This window comes from Solanum stenotomum, chromosome 4 (assembly GCF_019186545.1).
Source record: "Solanum stenotomum isolate F172 chromosome 4, ASM1918654v1, whole genome shotgun sequence".
Lineage (NCBI taxonomy): Eukaryota > Viridiplantae > Streptophyta > Magnoliopsida > Solanales > Solanaceae > Solanum > Solanum stenotomum.
Window position 1 is genome coordinate 62,033,617 of NC_064285.1, and position 24,541 is coordinate 62,058,157.

General features: G+C 29.7%; 1 protein-coding gene and 2 pseudogenes across 1 annotated transcript in view; all 3 read right to left on the reverse strand.

The window, feature by feature from the left end:
- LOC125863338 (cytochrome b6-f complex iron-sulfur subunit, chloroplastic) overlaps positions 1-24,541 on the reverse strand; it is a 324,107-nt gene that overhangs the window by 101,965 nt on the left and 197,601 nt on the right. The window lies entirely within an intron of this gene.
- LOC125863335 (cysteine-rich repeat secretory protein 38-like) lies at positions 11,813-12,535 on the reverse strand (annotated as a pseudogene).
- Positions 15,434-15,947, reverse strand: LOC125861636 (cysteine-rich repeat secretory protein 38-like; annotated as a pseudogene).

Genomic DNA, 24,541 nt, shown 5'->3' on the forward strand with positions numbered 1-24,541 from the left:
ACAAATCATGTTAGTCGATACCTATAATATATCACTAGCACATGAAGTATATTGAAATAAATCACTAGGAATTAGAGACGGATATCAACAAAAAGTTTATCGCTAATTTTATTTAATGACGAATTAACGATAAATTATTAAGTAATATTCAATTAGCTATATGGGCTATTTGCTTGAGTGTAATTACACGTTATTGACTCTGTGAAGTACAATGTATCACAAGAACATGCTACAATATGGAGTATTATTGTAAAAAATAAAAATAAAAATTGAAATGTATTCTCAATATATGTGATTAACAAGTTGAGAAAAAGCCCCTTCAAGACATATTTATTGTTATTATTTGGTTCTATCATAGTTAGAATCTCATAATTGCTCTAGAGCTAATACAAATTCGATTCAGATAGAGCCTAGAGGTCCCAATCACAAGTTCACTTCCCTCTTTGTAGTGGATCTTTACTTTTCAAATAGAAGAGAGATAGTCACGGCAAGAGATTGGTTTCTCATTCAGTGTCTCTGGAACCCACGTTGGAGTTTCGACTAAATTGGAATCGCACATTATAAAATCCATTCGCGGATAACGCTCCCACCAAGATTTTTTCCATACACAGGGCTCGAACCCTCCGACTGCTACACCACAACTCATGTTGATTCACAACCATTGAAAACACCTACTATAAAAAGGAAACAATTAATTTATTAGTATTTCTCGATCAATAGAAAATTAATAAAATAGAACGGAGGGAGTAATTATATTAACTAATTCAAATTTGTAAGAGTGTGGTTGATATAATCTTGTTGACCAAATACTGTAGGCTGTCGTATAGGTGGATGCACGTTCAAGCTCTAATTAGTCCTATAGTACTCCTATTTATAAATTGTGATTTAAATACTAAATAATGGAATAATTCAAATGTTAATTTTCAATTTAATTATGATAATGATTTTATTTATCGTTACTAATCTATTTGACCTTTTGCCTTTCAAAGGTAATGGCTGGATTGTGAACTTTTCTTGATAATAATTTTTTTTAATGACAATTAAATTAAATTTTATTTTGTCAATTGGTTAAATTTTTAGGAAAATATATAATCTAGTTAACATGTGATTGGATGTAATAACACAATTTTGACATGTTTGTTTGATCATGTAATTAATTATTTAGTCAACATGTCATTGAATTTAATTAAAGTGGAGTAATTACCTTCTTACATTCTCAAAGAGAGAAGTTTGCAGAATTGCTAGCAATTACACCATATGGTTACAAGGTTACTTTTATATATGGTTGTTCTATCATTGTTCATACTGATGGAAATATAGCTGGGGTGAATGGATTTATACATTAAAAAGGTGAAAAAACTATATAATTAGACATATTTTATTATCATATATATTATAATTATCTATACTTTGAGAATATTATGTATCTTACTACTAATTAAGAGTTTTCTACTATAGATTGAAGAAAAATACAATTAGATACATGTACTTTTGCTACCACAAAAAATAGGGGAAAGGGAGGCGAGCGAAATCCGTATGTATCCCAGATACATGTGAAGCACACTATATACATGTGTTTGTATGTATTTAAAGTGATTCACATGTATCTGGATACATGAAAGAGTGACGAGCAAGATGAGGGAGAGGCGAGGAAGGTGAGCAAAATTTGTTACAATCTCTATAGAAAGATCCCTTGTACACTAAACCAATCAATACAATTTCTCATTTTTTCCAAATTCCATTTGTTTTGTTTCATATAAATTTTGCACCACATGAGCTTTTTCAGTTAAACATACGAACATATTAAAAAATAGATTCAATCCAAAATATGAGAGAAATCTTTATCCTTAACTAGAAATCTCATTGATGTCCCCGACCTGATATTCTCTGCTTGTTCTGTCTCTCTTCATGAACTTCTTTTCCTTTTCTCTTAGCATTATTGGTGCTCCAAGAAGGCAACTCCAAAGATTTCTTCAAGATGTTTTCTTCATCAACCTATAGCAGTACAAAGAAAGAAATATCAAATTTCTTGTTCATGTTTATATTATTATTATTATAAAGTATTAAGGGTGTGTTCGGTATAGAAGAAAACATTTTATTTTTCATGTTCAACTTATCAAAAAAAATTAGAAAATATTTTCTTTAGGAAAATATTGTCCTTAATTGATGAAAATAAGGAAAATGACTTTCATAATAAAAGTAGGGAAAGCAAGCCGCATTTTCTCCTCCACACCCTCACAACCACTCACCCCTGCTCCCATCTCATTCTCGTAAGTTTATCTTAATTAGATATATAAAAATGCTTTTATGATAATATTTTTTATACTTGCATACTTAATACAAGAAAATAAGTAAGAAACCACTTATTTCCTAGATAAAGTTTTCTTGAAAAGTATTTTCTGTGAAAAATATTTTCCTTTCTACCACCGTGGAGGTCATTTGGTAATAAGGGGGTGAAATAGACAAAGTTATCTCATGAGATTAGTTATTATATAATTATACTACAAATAATGAGATAAATAATCTTAGAATTAATAAATACTTTTAACTAAACTCATAATAAAACAATACAACATTTTATTCTAAAATTATTATTCTTTGTCTCTCGTACCAAACAACTAAGTACATTTTAATACATCATATAATTAGCTTAGTAGTAGTAGTATTTTAGCTCTAACCGATAATTCATCAGAAAAAAAAAACTATATGTAATGAGTTAAAGTATGTGTGGTAGGCCGCAGGATCTTTATTTTTTAAATATATAAAATAAATATAAATTGTATAAGAATAAATAAAATGGTTATACAAGAATTTACTAACCAACAATAAATTCAATATAATCATACTAGAACTATCTCTATACATATATATAACCAAATTCTTAATTAGATCGATTTTTAAATTAGGTAAAGTTTCAACATGAGCATGAATCAACTTGGCAGAGTAACAGATATAGAATTTAGATGCGCGATTTCAATTAGAACTGCAAATTCTTATGACTTATTAAAGACTCAATAGTCTACGACCTAATTTAGGAAAAATAAATAAATTTCGATTGTGAGTTGTGAGAGATTTAAAATGTAAATCATATACCACATTAAATTAACTAGGAATTCAAAGAAAAGATACCTGTTGAGCCGGGGAAGCAGCTACATTTACCCCCTCTACTTGATTGTTTCACATAGACATTACAATTGCTAAAAACTTGATGTTTCTATTGCTAGTTTTGCCTAATTCCTTTTCAATTAACCAAACTATGCAAGTCCTTTATATAGATAGATACATGTTAAAACTCATTTATTGAAATCTGAATAATTAAAATGGGTTACAATTAAATCGCAAACGACAAGAATTAAAATGGGTTACAATTAAATTGCAAGCGACAAGAATTCATAAGTGATTTAGTGAGATTTTTTTCCCACAACATCTATTCATAGATATTAAACTCTAGCTTAATCATTAATTAAATTTGTGCTTAAGTATTAAATCTAAGTGAGAAAAAGCTACACAATAGTTACACCAAATCACATTAGTTTTATCATGCTTAAGTGATATTACTATTGTGATATTACATATTTATTAATCATTTTTAAGCGCCAAAACAATATAAAAAAAATAGATACACTATTAACAAGTGAAAAATAGTCCAATTTTAGACTAATTTTAGTATGTGCGGTAAGCCGCAAGATTTTTATTTTTTTAATATGTAAAATATACAAATAAATATAAAATTTATAAGATTAAAAAAAGATGGTTGTAAAAGAATTTATTATCTATACATGATCAACAACTTACCCAATATAATCACACACATAAAGTTTGAAACTATCTCTACACACGCACGCACACACATGTTAAATTAGGTCTTAGGCCTAACTCACACCCCAAAAGTTAGCTCAAACGGAGGAGGATTGTCCAAGCCTTATAAGGAGTCCACCAATCTCATTAACCACCGATGTGGGACTTTTGTCATTCTTTAACACCCCACCTCACGCCCAGTGCTTAGCATCTGGTGCGTGGGCAATTTTTTATTTTGGGGGACCCCAACATCGGGTGAGACGGGACCTGCTCTGATACCATGTTAAATTAGGTCTTAGGCCTAACTCACACCCCAAAAGCTAGCTCAAAGGGAGGATGATTGCCCAAGCCTTATAAGGAGTCCACCCATCTCATTAACCACCGATGTGGGGCTTTTGTCATTCTTTAACAACACAGACACACCCACGCACGCACGCACGCGCACACAGACACACCCACGCACGCACACATTAATTCGAAGAAAAGATACAAGTGCAGCAAGGGAAGCAGCTACATTTAGCCCCTCTACTTGATTGTTTGACATAGACATTACAATTGCTAAAAACTTGATGTTTCTATTGCTAGTTTTGCCTAATTCCTTTTCAATTAACCAAACTATGCAAGTCCTTTATATAGATAGACACATGTTAAAACTCATTTATTGAAATCTGAATAATTAAAATGGGTTACAATTAAATCGCAAACGACAAGAATTAAAATGGGTTACAATTAAATTGCAAGCGACAAGAATTCATAAGTGATGTAATTGACCAATACAAGTTTTATTTATTTGTTATAAATGCACATTATCTTATACAAAATCAAGTAAACGAAGGTGAATTTTTGTAAAAATAAATCATATTATACATTTGTCATTTTTCCAAAAATAATATGTATTTTCTATTTTATGTTAGTGAGATTTTTTTCCCACAACATCTATACATAGATATTAAACACTAGCTTAATCATTAATTAAATTTGTGCTTAAGTATTAAATCTAAGTGAGAAAAAGCTACACAATAGTTACACCAAATCACATTAGTTTTATCATGCTTAAGTGATATAACTATTGTGATATTACATATTTATTAATCATTTTAAGCGCCAAAACAATATAAAAAAATAGATACACTCTTAACAAGTGAAAGATAGTCCGATTTTAGACTAATACTAGTATGTGCAGTAAGCCGCAAGATTTTTATTTTTTTAATATATAAAATATACAAATAAATATAAATTGTATAAGATTAAAAAAAGATGGCTGTAAAAGAATTTATTATCTATACATGATCAACAACTTTCCCAATATAATCACACACATAAAGTTTGAAACTATCTCTACACATGACACGCACGAACGCACGCGCACACACAGCCACACACACCCACGCATGCGCGCACACACACATTAATTCAAAGAAAAGATACCTATGGAGCAAAGGAAGCAGCTACATTTAGCCCCTCTACTTGATTGTTTGACATAGACATTAGAATTGCTAAAAACTTGATGTTTCTCTAGCTAGTTTTGCCTAATTCCTGTTCAATTAACCAAACTATGCAAGTCCTTTATATAGATAGATACATGTTAAAACTCATTTGTTGAAATCTGAATAATTAAAATGGGTTACAATTAAATCGCAAACGACAAGAATTAAAATGGGTTACAATTAAATTGCAAGCGACAAGAATTCATAAGTGATGTAATTGACCAATACAGGTTTTATTTATTTGTTATAAATGCACATTATCTTATACAAAATCTAGTAAACGAAGACGAATTTTAGTAAAAATAAATCATATTATACATTTGTCATTTTTCCAAAAATAATATGTATTTTCGATTTTATGTTAGTGAGATTTTTTTCCCACAACATCTATTCATAGATATCAAACTCTAGCTTAATCATTAATTAAATTTGTGCTTAAGTATTAAATCTAAGTGAGAAAAAGCTACACAATAGTTACACCAAATCACATTAGTTTTATCATGCTTAATTGATATAACTATTGTGATATTACATATTTATTAATCATTTTTAAGCGCCAAAACAATATAAAAAAATAGATACACTCTTAACAAGTAAAAGATGGTCCGATTTTAGACTAATATTAGTATGTGCAGTAAGCCGCAAGATTTTTATTTTTTTAATATATAAAATATACAAATAAATATAAATTGTATAAGATTAAAAAATGATGGTTGTAGAAGAATTAATTATCTATACATGATCAACAACTTTCCCAATATAATCACACACATAAAGTTTGAAACTATCTCTACACATGACACGCATGCACGCACGCGCACACACAACCACACACCCACGCATGCACACATTAATTCAAAGAAAAGATACCTATGGAGCAAAGGAAGCAGCTACATTTAGCCCCTCTACTTGATTGTTTGACATAGACATTAGAATTGCTAAAAACTTGTTGTTTCTATTGCTAGTTTTGCCTAATTCCTTTTCAATTAACCAAACTATGCAAGTCCTTTATATAGATAGATACATGTTAAAACTCATTTATTGAAATCTGAATAATTAAAATGGGTTACAATTAAATTGCAAGCGACAAAAATTAAAATGGGTTACAATTAAATTGCAAGCGACTAGAATTCATAAGTGATGTAATTGACCAATATAAGTTTTATTTATTTGTTATAAATGCACATTATCTTATACAAAATCAAGTAAACGAAGGTGAATTTTAGTAAAAATAAATCATATTTTACATTTGTCATTTTTCTGAAAATAATATGTATTTTCGATTTTATGTTAGTGAAAGTATTTTCCCACAACATCTATTCATAGATACCAAACTCTAGCTTAATCATTAATTAAATTTGTGCTTATGTATTAAATCTAAGTGAGAAAAAGCTACACAATAGTTACACCAAATCACATTAGTTTTATCATGCTTAAGTGATATAACTATTGTGATATTACATATTTATTAATCATTTTTAAGCGCCAAAACAATATAAAAAAATAGATACACTCTTAACAAGTGAAAAATAGTCCAATTTTAGACTAATTTTAGTATGTGCGGTAAGCCGCAAGATTTTTATTTTTTTAATATATAAAATATACAAATAAATATAAATTGTATAAGATTAAAAAAAGATGGTTGTAAAAGAATGTATTATCTATACATGATCAATAACTTACCCAATATAATCGCACTCATAAATTTTGAAACTATCTCTACACACGCACGCACGCACGCACACACAGACACACCACGCACGCGCACACACAACCACACACCCACGCATGCACACATTAATTCAAAGAAAAGATACCTATGGAGCAAAGGAAGCAGCTACATTTAGCCCCTCTACTTGATTGTTTGACATAGACATTAGAATTGCTAAAAACTTGTTGTTTCTATTGCTAGTTTTGCCTAATTCCTTTTCAATTAACCAAACTATGCAAGTCCTTTATATAGATAGATACATGTTAAAACTCATTTATTGAAATCTGAATAATTAAAATGGGTTACAATTAAATTGCAAGCGACAAAAATTAAAATGGGTTACAATTAAATTGCAAGCGACTAGAATTCATAAGTGATGTAATTGACCAATATAAGTTTTATTTATTTGTTATAAATGCACATTATCTTATACAAAATCAAGTAAACGAAGGTGAATTTTAGTAAAAATAAATCATATTTTACATTTGTCATTTTTCTGAAAATAATATGTATTTTCGATTTTATGTTAGTGAAAGTATTTTCCCACAACATCTATTCATAGATACCAAACTCTAGCTTAATCATTAATTAAATTTGTGCTTATGTATTAAATCTAAGTGAGAAAAAGCTACACAATAGTTACACCAAATCACATTAGTTTTATCATGCTTAAGTGATATAACTATTGTGATATTACATATTTATTAATCATTTTTAAGCGCCAAAACAATATAAAAAAATAGATACACTCTTAACAAGTGAAAGATAGTCCGATTTTAGACTAATATTAGCATGTGCAGTAAGCCGCAAGATTTTTATTTTTTTAATTTATAAAATATACAAATAAACATAAATTGGATAAGATTAAAAAAAGATGGTTGTAAAAGAATTTATTATCTATACATGATCAACAACTTTCCCAATATAATCACACACATAAAGTTTAAAACTATCTCTACACATGACACGCACGAACGCACGCGCGCACACAGCCACATACACCCACGCATGCACACACGCACACATTAATTCAAAGAAAAGATACCTATGGAGCAAAGGAAGCAGCTACATTTAGCCCCTCTACTTGACATAGACATTACAATTGCTAAAAATTTGATGTTTCTATTGCTAGTTTTGCCTAATTCCTTTTCAATTAACCAAACTAGGCAAGTCCTTTATATAGATAGATACATGTTAAAACTCATTTATTGAAATCTGAATAATTAAAATGGGTTATAATTAAATCGCAAACGACAAGAATTAAAATGGGTTACAATTAAATTGCAAGCAACAAGAATTCATAAGTGATGTAATTGACCAATACAAGTTTTATTTATTTGTTATAAATGCACATTATCTTATAAAAAATCAAGTAAACAAAGGTGAATTTTTGTAAAAATAAATCATATTATACATTTGTCATATTTCCAAAAATAATATGTATTTTCGATTTTATGTTAGTGAGATTTTTTTCCCACAACATCTATTCATAGATATCAAACTCTAGCTTAATCATTAATTAAATTTGTGCTTAAGTTTTAAATCTAAGTGAGAAAAAGCTACACAATAGTTACAGCAAATTACATTAGTTTTATCATGCTTAAGTGATATAACTATTGTGATATTACATATTTATTAATCATTTTTAAGCGCCAAAACAATATAAAAAAAAATAGATACACTCTTAACAAGTGAAAAATAGTCCAATTTTAGACTAATTTTAGTATGTGCGGTAAGCCGCAAGATTTTTATTTTTTTAATATATAAAATATACAAATAAATATAAATTGTATAAGATTAAAAAAAGATGGTTGTAAAAGAATTTATTATCTATACATGATCAACAACTTTCCCAATATAATCACACACATAAAGTTTGAAACTATCTCTACACATGCACGCACGCACACGCACACGCACACACCCACGCACGCACACATTAATTCGAAGAAAGGATACATGTGGAGCAAGGGAAGCAGCTACATTTAGCCCCTCTACTTGATTGTTTGATATAGACATTACAATTGCTAAAAACTTGATAATTCTATTGCTAGTTTTGCCTAATTCCTTTTCAATTAACCAAACTATGCAAGTCCTTTATATAGATAGATACATGTTAAAACTCATTTATTGAAATCTGAATAATTAAAACGGGTTACAATTAAATCGCAAGCGACAAGAATTAAAATGGGTTACAATTAAATTGCAAGCGACAAGAATTCATAAGTGATGTAATTGACCAATACAAGTTTTATTTATTTGTTATAAATGCACATTATCTTATACAAAATCAAGTAAACGAATGTGAATTTTAGTAAAGAAAAAAAAAAAAATCATATTATACATTTGTCATTTTTCCAAAAATAACATGTATATTCGATTTTATGTTAGTGAAATTTTTTTCCCACAACATCTATTCGTAGATAATAAACTCTAGCTTAATCATAAACTAATTAAATTTGTGCTTAAGTATTAAATCTAAGTGAGAAAAAGATACGCAAATAGTTGCACCAAATCACATTAGTTTTATCATGCTTAAATGATATAACTATTGTGATATTACATATTTATTAATCATTTTTAAGCGCCAAAACAATATAAAAAAAATAGATACACTCTTAACAAGTGAAAGATAGTCTGATTTTAGACTAATTTTAGCATATGTGGTAAGACGCAAGATTTTTATTTTTTTAATATATAAAATATACAAATATATATAAATTGTATAAGATTAAAAAAAGATGGTTATAAAAGAATTTATTATCTAGACATGATCAACAACCTATCCAAAATAATCACACACATAAAGTTTGAAACTATCTCTATACACACGCACGCACGCGCACACACGTACGCACGTCCACACACACGCATGCGCACACATTAATTCGAAGAAAAGATACATGTGGAGCAAGGGAAGCAGCTACATTTAACCCCTCTACTTGATTGTTTGACATAGACATTACAATTGCTAAAAACTTGATGTTTCTATTGTTAGTTCTGCTTCTTCCTTTTCAATAAATCAGACTATACAAGTCCTTGATGTGGATAGATACATGTTAAAATTCATTTATTGAAATCTGAATAATTAAAATGGGTTACAATTAAATCGTAAGCGACAAGAATTAAAATGGGTTATAATTAAATCGCAAGCGACAAGAATTCATAAGTGATGTAAATGACCAATACAAGTTTAATTTATTTGTTATAAATGTGCATTATCTTATACAAAATCAAGTAAACGAAGGTGAATTTTAGTCAAAAAAAAAAAAAATCATATTATACATTTGTCATTTTTCCAAAAATAATATGAATTTTCCATTTTATGTTAGTGAAATTTTTTTCCCACAATAACATCTATTCATAGATATTAAACTATAGCTTAATCATTAACTAAATCTGTACTTAAGTATTAAATCTAAATGAGAAAAAGCTACACAATAGTTATACCAAATCACATTAGTTTTATCATGCTTAAGTGATATAACTATTGTGATATTACATATTTATTAATCATTTTTAAGCGCCAAAACAATATACAAAAAAATAGATACACTCTTAACAAGTGAAAGATAGTCCGATTTTAGACTAATTTTAGCATGTGTGGTAATCCGCAAGATTTTTATCTGATTAATATATAAAATATACAAATAAATATAAATTGTATAAAATTAAAAAAATGGTTGTAAACGAATTTATTATCTATACATGATCAACAACTTACCCAATATAATCACACACATAAAGTTTGAAACTATCTCTACACACGCACGCACATACGTGCATGCGCAGGCAGCGCAGCCACACACACGCACGCATGCACACACGCACGCACACATTAATTCAAAGAAAAGATACCTATGGAGCAAGGGAAGTAGCTACATTTAGCCCCTCTACTTGATTGTTTGACATAGACAAGAATTAAAATGGGTTACAATTAAATTGCAAGCGACAAGAATTCATAAGTGATGTAATTGACCAATACAAGTTTTATTTATTTGTTATAAATGCACATTATCTTATACAAAATCAAGTAATCGAAAGTGAATTTTAGTAAAAATAAATCATATTATACATTTGTCATTTTTCCAAAAATAATATGTATTTTTGATTTTATGTTAGTGAAATTCTTTTCCCACAACATCTATTCATAGATATTAAACTCTAGCTTAATCATTAACTAAAGTTGTTCTTAAGTATTAAATCTAACTGAGAAAAAGCTACACAATAGTTACACCAAATCACATTAGTTTTATCATGCTTAAGTGATATAACTATTGTGATATTACATATTTATTAATCATTTTTAATTGCCAAAACAATATATAAAAAAATAGATACACTCTTAACAAGTGAAAGATAGTCCGAAAACAATATACAAAAAAATAGATACAGTCTTAACAAGTGAAAGATAGTCCGATTTTAGACAAATATCATTATTTTAAGCCCCAAAACAGTATTAAAAAAAATTAAATATATATTTTTAGCAGCGATTGCAATCTTTAATTTGTAAATGTCCCTAAAGCAGGGTAGTTAACTAATGACGATAAAAACTTTGTTCATGACTTTATGTTTATATTTATTGCCGTTAAACGTTATTTTTGTTGTAGTCTGATCTATCTTGTCCATAATATGGTAAAATAATCATACGCACATAAATATACACGCACGAAATTTTTTATGTCTATTATATTAATCTTTATTCACCTTACATACTTGAACAAAATAATAAAACAAGCATAACTTAATAAAACTATATTACATTATATTATTATAGGGTTTTATTTCAAGCTCTCCATATTATACTTTGTAAGATCTAAGGAGTATTAATAAAAGGGTAAATTTCATATATAAAGTTACAACTTCCACTAATAACTCTTCCACCTTCTTTCCCATCACAACAACTTGGAAATTCATTAATAATACCATCAAGACACTTCTTACAATCCTCATTTGAAAGATCTCTGGTACATTGAACCAATCCATACAATTTCTTATTTTCTTCAATCTCCATTTCTCCAGTTGCATACAAATTCGACGTTTTATAAGCGTTTTCAGCCAAGTTTCTCTACAATTCCTTAGTCTTTCCATTGAAATATTTAGGGTTCTTCACAACGCGAACATTCCACATGTAAAACTTGTTCATATTATCGATATTTCCTAAGAAATCTTTGTTGGAATATTTCAAGAGACAATTATCATACCATATGATGGCTTCTTTATCGTAAGGACAACGTTTTCCAAGTTCTTCACTAGCATCTTTTACACAAGATTTGCAATTTTTGCTTGAAATATCGCCGCGACATAGAGAAAGTCCATTTGTTTGATCATGATTTTGCCCAATTGAGCAAGTTGAGAAACCTGTTAGGGATGTTTTTAGGTAAAGATTTTTCAAATTTTGTGCATAGTAACTATTGGATGTGGAATTTTCAGATTTTGAGCAAAAATGGGAAAGTGGATTTGTGGAAATTACTGTTTGTACAAGAATTGCAATGGATGAGAGAATAAATAGACAAGAGATTAGTTTTGAAGAAGACATATTTTGATGTGAAAAATGAGATGGTATAAAATTCATTTGGTGCAACAGTTTATATGGTACAAGAAAAAAATTAGAAAATATTTTCTTTAGTAAAATACTATCCTTAAAAATAAGGAAAATGACTTTCATAATGAAAGTAGGGAAAACAAGTCGCATTTTCTCCTCCACACCCTCACAATCACTCACCCCCACTCTCATCCCATCCTTGTAATTTTATCTTAGATATATAAAAATATTTTTATGATAATATTTTCTATACTTGCAGACCGAATAGAAGAAAATAAGTAAGAAATCATTTGTTTTCCTAGATAATGTTTTCTTGTAAAGTATTTTCTGAGAAAATATTTTCCTTTCTACCAGACACACTGTGGAGGTCATTTGGTAAGCGGGTGGAATAGACAAGGTTATCTCATGAGATTGGTTAATTATCACATAATTATATTACAAATAATAAGATAAATAATCTTAGAATTATTAAATTCTTTTAACTAAACTTAAAATAAAATAATATTGTACTTTATTCTTAAAATTAGTATTCCTTATCTCTTGTACCAAATAACTCAATGTGTGTTTAAGTCATCATATAATAAGCTTATAGTAGTAATAGTATTTTAGCTCTAACCGAGAATTTATCTGAGAAAAACTATATGTAATGACTAATTTTAGAATGTGTGGTAAGCCGCAAGATTTTTATTTTTTTATATATAAAATATACAAATAAATATAAATTGTATAAGATTAAAAAAAGATGGTTATAAAATAATTTATTATCTATACATGATCAACAACTAACCCAATATAATCACACTCATAAAGTTTGAAACTATCTCTCCGCACTCGCACGCACGCACGCGCATACACAACCACACACACCCACGCACGCACACATTAATTCAAAGAAAAGATACCTGTGGAGCAAGGGAAACAGCTATATTTAGCCCCTCTATTTGATTGTTTGACATAGACATTACAATTGCTAAAAACTTGATGTTTCTATTGTTAGTTCTTCTTCTTCCTTTTTAATAAACCAGACTATACAAGTCCTTTATATATATAGATAAATGTAAAAACTCATTTACATTGAAATTGGAATCATTAAAATTGGTTACAATTAAATCGCAATTGACAAGAATTTATAAAGTGATGTAATTGACTAATACAAGTTTAATTTATTTGTTATAAATGCGCATAATCTTACACAAAAGTAATTAAATGAGGGTATATTTTGGTTAAAAAAAATCATATTATACATTTGTCGTTTTTCCAAAAATATCAGTTGTAAAAGATCATTTATCATCTTAGGCAGAGGCGGATCTAGAATTTGGAGGTCGTGGCTACCACATCGTTCAAGTAAGATAAAATGATAGGTTGCTTTAATTTTGGGTTACAATTCTGGTTATTAATCTTTTTTTTATTATTTTTATAAACAAATCGATCAAATATGCTTGCTAAAAAATTTAGTTTTTATTTCCTTTTTGGAATTAGATGTCTTATTCGCTGAAACTTTGAGAAAAAATAAAAAAAATTCACATTAAAATTTGAGCTTGTATAAACCATATAATAGTAACTTAATATATTCATATTTTATTTTTTTAATATATAAAATATACAAATAAATATAAATTGTATAAGATTAAAAAAATATGGTTGTAAAAGAATTTATTATCTATACATGATCAACAACTTACCCAATAGAATCACACACATAAAGTTTGAAACTATCTCTACACATGACACGCACGCACACGCACACACAGCCACACACACGCACGCACGCATTAATTCAAAGAAAAGATACATATGGAGCAAAGGAAGCCGCTACATTTAGCCCCTCTACTTGATTGTTTGACATAGACATTACAATTGCTAAAAACTTGATGTTTCTATTGCTAGTTCTGCTTCTTCCTTTTCAATTAACCAAACTATGCAAGTCCTTTATATAGATAGATACATGTTAAAACTCATTTAAATTGAAATATGAATAATTAAAATGGGTTACAATTAATTCGCAAGTGACAAGAAACCATAAGTGATGTAATTGACCAATACAAGTTTAATTTATTTGTTATAAATGCACATTATCTTATACAAAATCAAGTAAACGAAGGTGAATTTTAGTCAAAAAAAAAATAAAAAAAATCATATTATACATTTGTCATTTTTCCAAAAATAATATGTATTTTCGATTTTATGTCTGAATTTTTTTTCCCACAATAACATCTAGTCATAGATATTAAACTCTAGCTTAATCATTAACTAAATTTGTGCTTAAGAATTAAATCTAAGTGAGAAAAAGCTACACAATAGTTATACCAAATCACATTAGTTTTATCATGCTTAAGTGATATAACTATTGTGATATTACATATTTATTAATCATTTTTAAGTGCCAAAACAATAGATAAAAAAATAGATACACTCTTAACAAGTGAAAGATAGTCCGAAAACAATATATAAAAAATTAGATATACTCTTAACAAGTGAAAGATAGTCCGATTTTAGACAAATATAATCATTTTTAAACGCCAAAACACTATACAAAAAAAATTAAATATATATTTTTAGCAGGGATTGCACTCTTTAATTTGTAAATGTCCCTAAAGCATGGTAATTAACTAATGACGGTAAAAACTTTGTTCATGACTTCATGTTTATATTTATTGCTGTTAAACGTTATTTTTGTTGTAGTCTGATCAATCTTGTCCATAATATGGTAAAAGAATCATACACATATATATACACACACACGAAATTTTTTATGTCTATTATATTAATCTTTATTCACCTTACATGCTTGACCAAAATAATACAACAAGAAGTATAACTTAATAAAACTATATTACACTATATTAGTATAGGGATTTTATTTCAAGCTCTCCATATTATATTTTGTAAGATCTAAGGAGTATTAATAAAAGGGTAAATTTAATTTCATATATAAAGTTACAGTTTCCACTAATAACTCTTCCACCTTCTTTCCCATCACAACAACTTGGAAGTTCATTAATAATACCATCAAGACACTTCTTACAATCCTCATTTGAAAGATCTCTTGTACATTGAACCAATCTATACAATTTCTTATTTTCTTCAATCTCCGATCCATTTCTCCAGTTGCATACAATTTCAACGTTTTATAAGCGTTTTCAGCAGAGTTTCCCAACAATTCCTTAGTCTTTGCATTGAAATATTTAGGGTTCTTCACAACGCGAACATTCCACATGTAAAACTTGTTCATATTATCGATATTTCCTAAGAAATCTTTGTTGGAATATTTCAAGAAACAATTATCATACCATATGATGGCTTCTTTATCGTAAGGACAACGTTTTCCAAGTTCCTCACTAGCATCTTTTACACAAGATTTGCAATTTTTGTTTGAAATATAGACTTGACATAGAGAAAGTCCATTTGTTTAATCATGATTTTGCCCAATTGAGCAAGTTGAGAAACATGATAGGGGTGTTTTTAGGTAAAGATTACCTAAAAGATTTTTCAAATTTTGTGCAAAGTAACTATTGGATGTGGAATTTTCAGATTTTGAGCAAAAATGGGAAAGTGGATTTGTGGAAATTATTGTTGGGTTTTAAAGGTATGAACAGGAAATGAAGGGTTGTGACTCTCCTGAAGAGTTGTGACTATGCCGAAGGGTTGTGAACATTATGAAAGGTTGTGTCCTTTCTAAAGGATTGTGACCGTTTGAAAGGTTATGCCTTTTCCAAAGTGTTGTGACCTTTCATAAAGGTTGTCTTCTTTCCAAAGGGTTGTGACCTTTACCCTTTGTTCGCTATAAATAGAGAGGTTTTCTCTCATTTTTCTAAATCGAATTCTTCCCTTCTTTTGCATACATTTCTTACAAAACAAAATCGATCAATCGTGTCTCTGTGTATGATTCGTTGCTGTAATTTTGAGTTCGTTGAAACTATCGAAGTTTGAGGTACCTCTACTTCTTTAATGGTTAATCCGTTTTATCTTGGGAGAAATTAATCTGCAACCTCGGGTACTTGAGGGGATTAAATTTCTTAAGGACACACAGTGGGTTCTGTGGACTCGGATAGTTCTTTGTGTTTTTCTTTTCATCTTTTATTATTTCTGGTTTGCTAATCTGAATACAGGAGATAACAAGCTTAAGAAATTTAATGATGGTATTTTTTGTGGTAAGGAAATTACTTCTATTTTCTGTGTTCTTTTTATTGGGGAAAGAACAAAATGAAAAAGAGAATTATTTTATCATATGATAAAAGAAATTTGGGATGAATTAGTACTACTTTAGTATGTTCGAGTATATTTTTTGTAGTAAATTTTCCTTGGATGGGTAAGATTATTATTATTTTCTTCCCAAGTGCATTCAAGCATTGCACCCCTTCAGTTTTCTTTTCAATGAGAAAAGTTATTTTGGGCATAAAGGCTAAGATGTACACTTTAATTATTTTTCCTATATTCTTGGTTTTATATAACTATAAGAAGAAGTAAATGAACAGATGTTGTCCCCTAACAATATTTGAACATGAGTTTAGTTTCTCGTTGAAATTCAATGTCTTTTGAGGAAAAGTGGAATATGATAGAAACTGGAAAAGAAGGAAAAAATAGTAAGAAAAGTGGCTTGCATGGAATCATTGCTGACAAATAGAATGTGATTCAATGGGGGTAATAATCAGGTTTTATCTTTATTTCCCTTGATTTTTATTTTTTTCTATCCTTTATAAGTTATGAGATTTATTTCATAAATTTTAGGATAGATGATCATTATGTGATGATCTCAGAATATATCTATATTAATATTAATATGTATTATGTTTAGAGGAGAAAAAAAAAAGAAAAACTTTTGTAGTTTTCTACTCCATGTGAAATTTGATTGTGTTTGACTTTTGGAGACTAAAATCTTCTGAATTTTTTTTTAGTCCTTTAGTTTGAAGAATATAAGACCTTCACGAACAAATCAGATTGTGCATTGGTTTGAAGAATATAGAAACTTCACCAATTTGTTAAATACTCTGTTTGAATGAATATTCTGACTTGAAGAGTACAAAATCTTCGTCAGGAATATTAAGGCTAAATGATTTGAAAAAGATAAAATCTTCATCGTTAGCTAGAAACATTATTGTATTTGAGGTTTCTGGAGATTAAAACATTTTTGGTTTACTACTCTGTCTAAATGTGAAACTGATGCGAAGAATATAAAAACTTCGTCAGAATTCAAGGTTCATTCGGTTAACGATTAGAAGAATATAAAACTTCATCGTTAAACTAGAAACAATTTGTATAAAGATTGAATCTTTATTGTTAGTATTCTAAATACTAAGTGGTTTGTCTAGTTGTGACAGAAAGGGGAAAAAACAAAAACACTAGTGACATAAAATTAGTGATTTTTGTGCCTGCAATGGGTGTTTATATGGATTAAATCTCCAAAAGAAGGCTTCGTGTTGCCAATATGTATTTTGATGGTATACAATATGAAAGCATGGAAAAAAACATGTGAAAAATAATTTCAAATACTTGAAAAATATTTTTGAGAACATATTTAAAATGTGGGGGGTTCTTTACTTATGATAAAGACAAAATTAGACTTACTATCTAATTTAAATTTAAAAGTATAAGATATGAAATTTAATGACTTTCTTGTATTATGTTAGACCCACAAAATTCTTCAAGTATATTTGATATTGTGGTCGTTAAGTCTATCTTTTCTAGTATATGATATGACTAGTATAAAACCACAACATTATATTACTCGTTCAAAAGAATTGTATTCTTTGATGAAAAAGTGTCACCTAAAATATTGTGATTTTTCATAAAAAGATATGTCTATTTGTATAGACATGAACATCAGTGAAAAGTGATATGTTATGCTTGTGTTGTAAAACAAACATTTGGGTCATACTGCCCTTATTGGACCGAAGAGACTATGGTCATGGGTAATTCTATAACAAATTGAATGTTATGGAAAGGTCCTTCTGAAAAGGACATATGGCAAGGTGTTGACTCTAAAACAATGTCGAGAAAGTTATAAAAAGTAAAGAACAAAATATTTGTGGGAAAAGGTTACCTCATAGAAAGTCTTTTCAAACTTAGTATTTCTGTTTGTTCTTACTTTCTTGAATCAAATTGTTTGTGACATAAATGATTAGGACATGTCAATTACAAAACCTTGCAAAAACTGATCAACTTAGAAGTTTTGCCTAACTTCTAGTGCAATAAATCAAAATGTCAAGTATGTGTTGTTGAAAGGAATTTTAATACCTTATAATTGATTTACACTGACATTTGTGATATGAAGTCAACACCATCTCGTGGTGGGAAAAAGTGTTTCATAAATTTTATTGACAATTGCACTAGAAAAGTGTAGTTTCAGATTCTCTTGACTTTGTCTACTTTATTCCATTACTTTGTCTACTTTATTCCACTACTTTATTTTTTGTTGAGATTTTTTGTTTGTATTCATGCCTTTATGTTGTGGACCACTTTGAGTTAATAAGAGATAATGCTTCTTTAATTGTTAATTGTGGACCACTTTGAGTTAATAAGAGATAATACTCAATGTTACTAATTGAAATTCTTAACTCAATGTGACTTAATTAACTAACTTACCTACTTTAATCCTAATGTGACTAACTTACTTTATGTGGCTAACTTACTTAATCCAAATGTGACTTAACTAATTGACTTACTTAATCCAAATGTGCTTACTAGTCCAACTGTGACTTGCTTAACTAATATGACTTTCTTAACTTACTCAATGTGACTTAATTAACTAACTTACCTATTTTAATCCTAATGTGACTAACTTACTTTAAGTGACTAACTTACTTAATCCAAATGTGACTTGCTTAACTAATTGACTTACTTAATCCTAATGTGCTTACTAATCCAAATGTGACTTACTTAACTAATATGACTTTCTTAACTTACTCAATATGACTTAATTAACTAACTTACTTACTTTAATCCTAATGTGACTTACTTAACTTACTTATTTATGCTTACTAATTGACTTTCTTAACTCAATGTGACTTAATTAATTAACTTACTTGCTTTAATCCTAATGTGACTTACTTAACGTACTTATTTATGCTTACTAATTGACTTACTTATCTTACTGTCTTATGCTTACTAATTAATTTGACTTACTTAACTAATTGACTTACTTAATCCTAATGTACTTACTAATTGACTTACTTAATCCTAATGTGACTTATACTCACTGTTACTTAATTACTAATTAACTTACTTATTTGTGCTTACTAATTGACTTTCTTAACTCAATGTGACTTATTTACTAATGTGACTTATACTTACTATTACTTATACTCACTGTTACTTATTTACTAATTAACTTACTTAGTTATGCTTATTAATTGACTTTCTTAACTCAATGTGACTTATTTACTAATGTGACTAATACTCACTCTCACTGTTACTTATGTTATTTCATAACTCTTTGTAGGTCATTAACATGGTTGAAGTTACCATATACTTTCATCATGGTGGTGAGTGGCTAACCAGTCCAGAACCACATTATGATAGAGGATGTGTGACTTATTGGAAAGGGTATGATCCTGACCTAATATCTTTTATTGACTTAATGAATGAGTACATTAATAAGTTAGGTTTTGTTGGTGTGTAAGAACTTATTGTACTTGCTCCAACTGGGATATATTTTGAAATAATAGGTGATGAGGGAGTTAGGACCTTAACATCTTTTATCTTTACTGAGTATAAATCTATTCACTTGTTTGCTACTGAAGATTGTGAATTGTCTATTGATGTAATTGATATTGTCATGCATGACGAGTCATTTCTACTTTCACCAATTGTTAATGAGGGCACAGACTGTAGTGAAAGTGAAGATGACAGTAATAATGGAATGGTGTTTAGTTGTTTAGATTATGATAGAGATGAATTAGAAAATTTTGTTACTAAAAAAAAGAGGAATATAACTGATGGTTTGCAAGATTATAAGGAGATTGTTAAGGGTATGGCCTTCAAGGACATAGCTGAAGCAAAACATTTTTGTAAACTTTATGCTCTAGCTAAAAAGGTAGAACTAGTTGTGTTGAAGAGTGATAAAGAAAGATTGAGGTATACATGTGCTGCTGATGGCTGTCCATTTTTACTTCTTATTTCTGGGGATTTGACCACTCCTGGAGTTAGTGTTAAAACACTTGTAGATCATATAGAGTGTGGAATAGCATATGATAACTCTTTAGTAGATTACTCAACAATAGCCTTGTATTTCAAGGACAAATTGAAAAGTGACCCAAGTACAAAGTCAAAGAAATGAAGGCTGATTTACATAGAGTTTTTGAGCTAAATGTAAGTGAAGTAAAGTGCAAGAGAGCCAAAAAGGAGATACTGGAGAGTTTAGAAGGTAGCTTTGTAGACTCTTACAACAAATTAGAGGGTTATGCTACTGAATTGAGAAGTTGTAATACAGGGTCTGACATTGTGATAGATTTGTCTAAAGAGGCATTATCTAATGGTAAGAGAAAATTTCTTAGGATGTATATCTGCTTCAAGGCAATGAAGTTGGGTTTTAAGTCTGGGTTAAGACCACTTATTGGGTTAGATGGTACATTCCTTAAAGGAAAAACTAAGGGACAGGTATTGTGTGCTGTTGGTCAAGACAGTAATAACTCTTTTTACCCTCTAGCTTGGGTTGTGGTAGATAAAGAGACTAAGAGGACTTGAACATTGTTTATGCAACATTTGCAACATTCACTTGAACTTCAAAATGGTGAAAGACTGACATTCATATTAGATATGCATAAGGTAATATTATACTAGTAATTTGCAATCTATTTACCTTTGCTTGATACTGTTTCTTTTATTAATTTTAGTTGTTTTAATTTGATACTTAGGGGCTGCTTGAAGCAGTAAGGACAATCTTACCTGAAGCACATCAGAGATATTGTGCAAGGCATATTGAGGCAAATTGGTGCAAAAGATGAGGTAAAGGTGAGCTAAAAAAGTTGCTATGGTGGGCTGCATGGTCATCATTTACAGAGGAGTTTGAGGACCAACTTCACGAGATCAAGGAAGTTAATGGAGAAGCTGGACAAGATTTAATAGACAAGTATCCTCCCAAAGCATGGTGCAGAGCTTATTTAGATACAGTGTGCAAAAATCAGGTTGTTGACAATAACTTTACCGAATCATTCAATGCCTGGATACTTGAAGCAAGGTATAAGCCAATTATTGTAATGTTGAAAGACATCAGGGTCAAAATAATGGAGAGGTTGGCACCAAAAGAGGTTGATGTGAGGAAGTGGAAAGATGATGGATTTAGTCCCAAAAGTGAGTTTTTGTTTATTGAGTATTTGAAGAATTCCAAGGTTTGTAAGGTGAGTGGCAATGGGGATAATGGCTATGAGGTTACTGAAGGTGCAGATAGACACATTGTGAACTTAAGAGAGAAAAAATGCACATGCAGAACATGGGATCTGACTGGAATTCCATGTCCACATGCAATTAAGGCCATGGAGCACAAGAAAATGATACCAAAGAAAGAAATTCATTGGTATTATAGTAAGGAGGCAGCATTGGTAGCTTACAAACACAAGTTACAACCTATTAGGGGAGAATCATTCTGGAAATGTGATCCTTTACATGCCATTGAACCACCTGAATTGGTCAAGCTTGTTGGTAGACCTAAACTTATGAGGGAAAGAGAAAAGGATGAAGCTATTAAAAGGCAAGGAGTATGGAAGCAAACAAGAAAAGGAAAAGTGATGACATGTAGTAATTGTGGAGAACAAAATCATAATGCAAGAGGATGTGAAAAGATAATTTTAATTTAATCTTTAATTTCATCAAATAATTATTCTATTTTACTATTTAATTCTATATCTTTATTATGATTAATAAGGCAAAGCAGGGGAAACAACTTACTAAGAAGTAGGAGAAGCAACCTGCTAAGCAAGGAAAAGAATCTGGTAGGGGGGAAAAGAGGCAGCTTAGGAGAGGTTTAGTTGATGAAGATGAAGCTTCTGAGGAAGACATCAACTGCACAGCCCCACAACCAACACAAGAAAGTCAGTTTGGATATGTTTCTTCTAGCAGCTATTTTTCAGTAGTTGAGGATGATGATGAAGACCCTAGGCTAAGGCCAAGAACAATCTCAGAAGAAGCTTTTCTAACAAGATTGAAAAAGAAACATAACCCACAAGAACCAATTGGAAGTGGAGTAATAGGCTTCAGAGGTGACAAATTTGGTGTTAGTGAACCTACAAATCTTCCCATAGGACCAATTGGCTTAACTTGGAATGGACAGGGTGCAGTTACTACAAACCAGCTACAAAAGTTGAGGCCAAGAATGGGATGATGCTATTGTGTTGGTACTGTTTTGTATATGTTGGTGCCTTTATTGATGTTAAGGGTAAACTTGTTTTTTTGCTATGTTTTGTATAGGCTGGTGTCTTAAATGATGTTAAGGCTAAACTTATTTTTTTGGTATATTTTGTGTAGGCTAGTCCCTTAAATGATGTTTTTGTGATGTTTTGGTTGTACTATAGGCTGATGCCTTTAAGGTTAAAATTGTAGTTTTGGTACTCTATTTTACTTCTATTGTTTGTATATGTTGAGTGTATCAGCTAAAACTAACTATCGTTTTGCTTATATATGACCAAGTGAATGTTATATATAATGTCTTGTATCTGTTGGGTTCTGTTGATGTACAATAGTATTTTGCTGTGGTATACATTTTTTTAGACCATTTTCTCTGTCAATGGTCGACTGTTGTGGTAAATTTCTTTTCCTTTTGGTTCTATATTGAACTGATAAGTAGATGATGATTTACTCAGAGGTAAATTTATTGACTGCTGTGATAAGATGATGATGATTTAAGAGGGGTATTTGATCGAATCCAAGAGGCATTCCAGAAATTAATGTGTATGATGTTTGCAGGTTTCCAAAGAAGTCCAATTTGGCAATATTGCCATCCATGTTGAATGGCTTTCCAAGTCCTAGATTTATTAGAGCCAATGGCAGTCACAGAGCTGGTGTTGTGAGTTGAAGAATCACCAAGCAATCACAGCAAGCAAAGCACGATTTTTAAATTTAAGACTTCATGGATGATGTTAAACCGAGTTTCTAATGTAGTCTGATAAGTAATGGAATTTTTGTTCTCTTAAAAAAAAAGTTAGTTAGTGACTTTCATGTTGACAGTTTAATAGTGTCTTTGTGCAAGTTTAATAAAACCTGAAAACACGTTTCCTAAACAATGGTAAGACAAGCTTTCATTTCATTTTCAGATTCTCTAAATTCAAGGAAAACATAATGGCAATACCAGAAAATTTATCCATCTTCAACATAATGACTAATATAACACAAATAAATACTACAAACTTTAAGGCAAAAGACACAAAATAATGTTCAAAGCCAACACTTGAAATTCACAATACGTTTGAAGCAATAGCTACACTAAATAATGACCAACATTCAAACATAAGATTCACTAATACATAGGAACAGTTGAAATAACTAACACTTGAAACTACAAATACTTGAAATAACTAACACTTGAAACTACAATTCAACAACATATATTCCTCATGCTTCCAGTTAATCACTTGAAAATTGCAACAACAAATACCACAAACATAGTAAATGACAATATACACAACATCTTCAACTTCAACACTTTAGCTTCCAAGTTTCTTGATTTATTCACCTCGAAGTAGTTTAAACTCTCTAAATTCTCCAATTTTTTCCTCAAATTGTCTCTTTCGATCTCCACCGCATTTAACGACTCTCTCAAATTCTCCATTTTCAACGTAGCAACTTCCAATTTAGACTTCAATAAATTAACTTCAATAGAAGAATTTTCTGAAGAACTGTCTTTCCACCTCCAAAATTCACAATTTTCAATCTAATAAAAATGACAGAGAAGAACTCATAATCACCAAAATACAAGCACAAATCATATTAATTTACATTTAGCGAAAAATGTACCTTAGGTTTTGAACATCTATAAAATCTTCTTCCTGGGTTCAATGAAGTCCTTGAAGT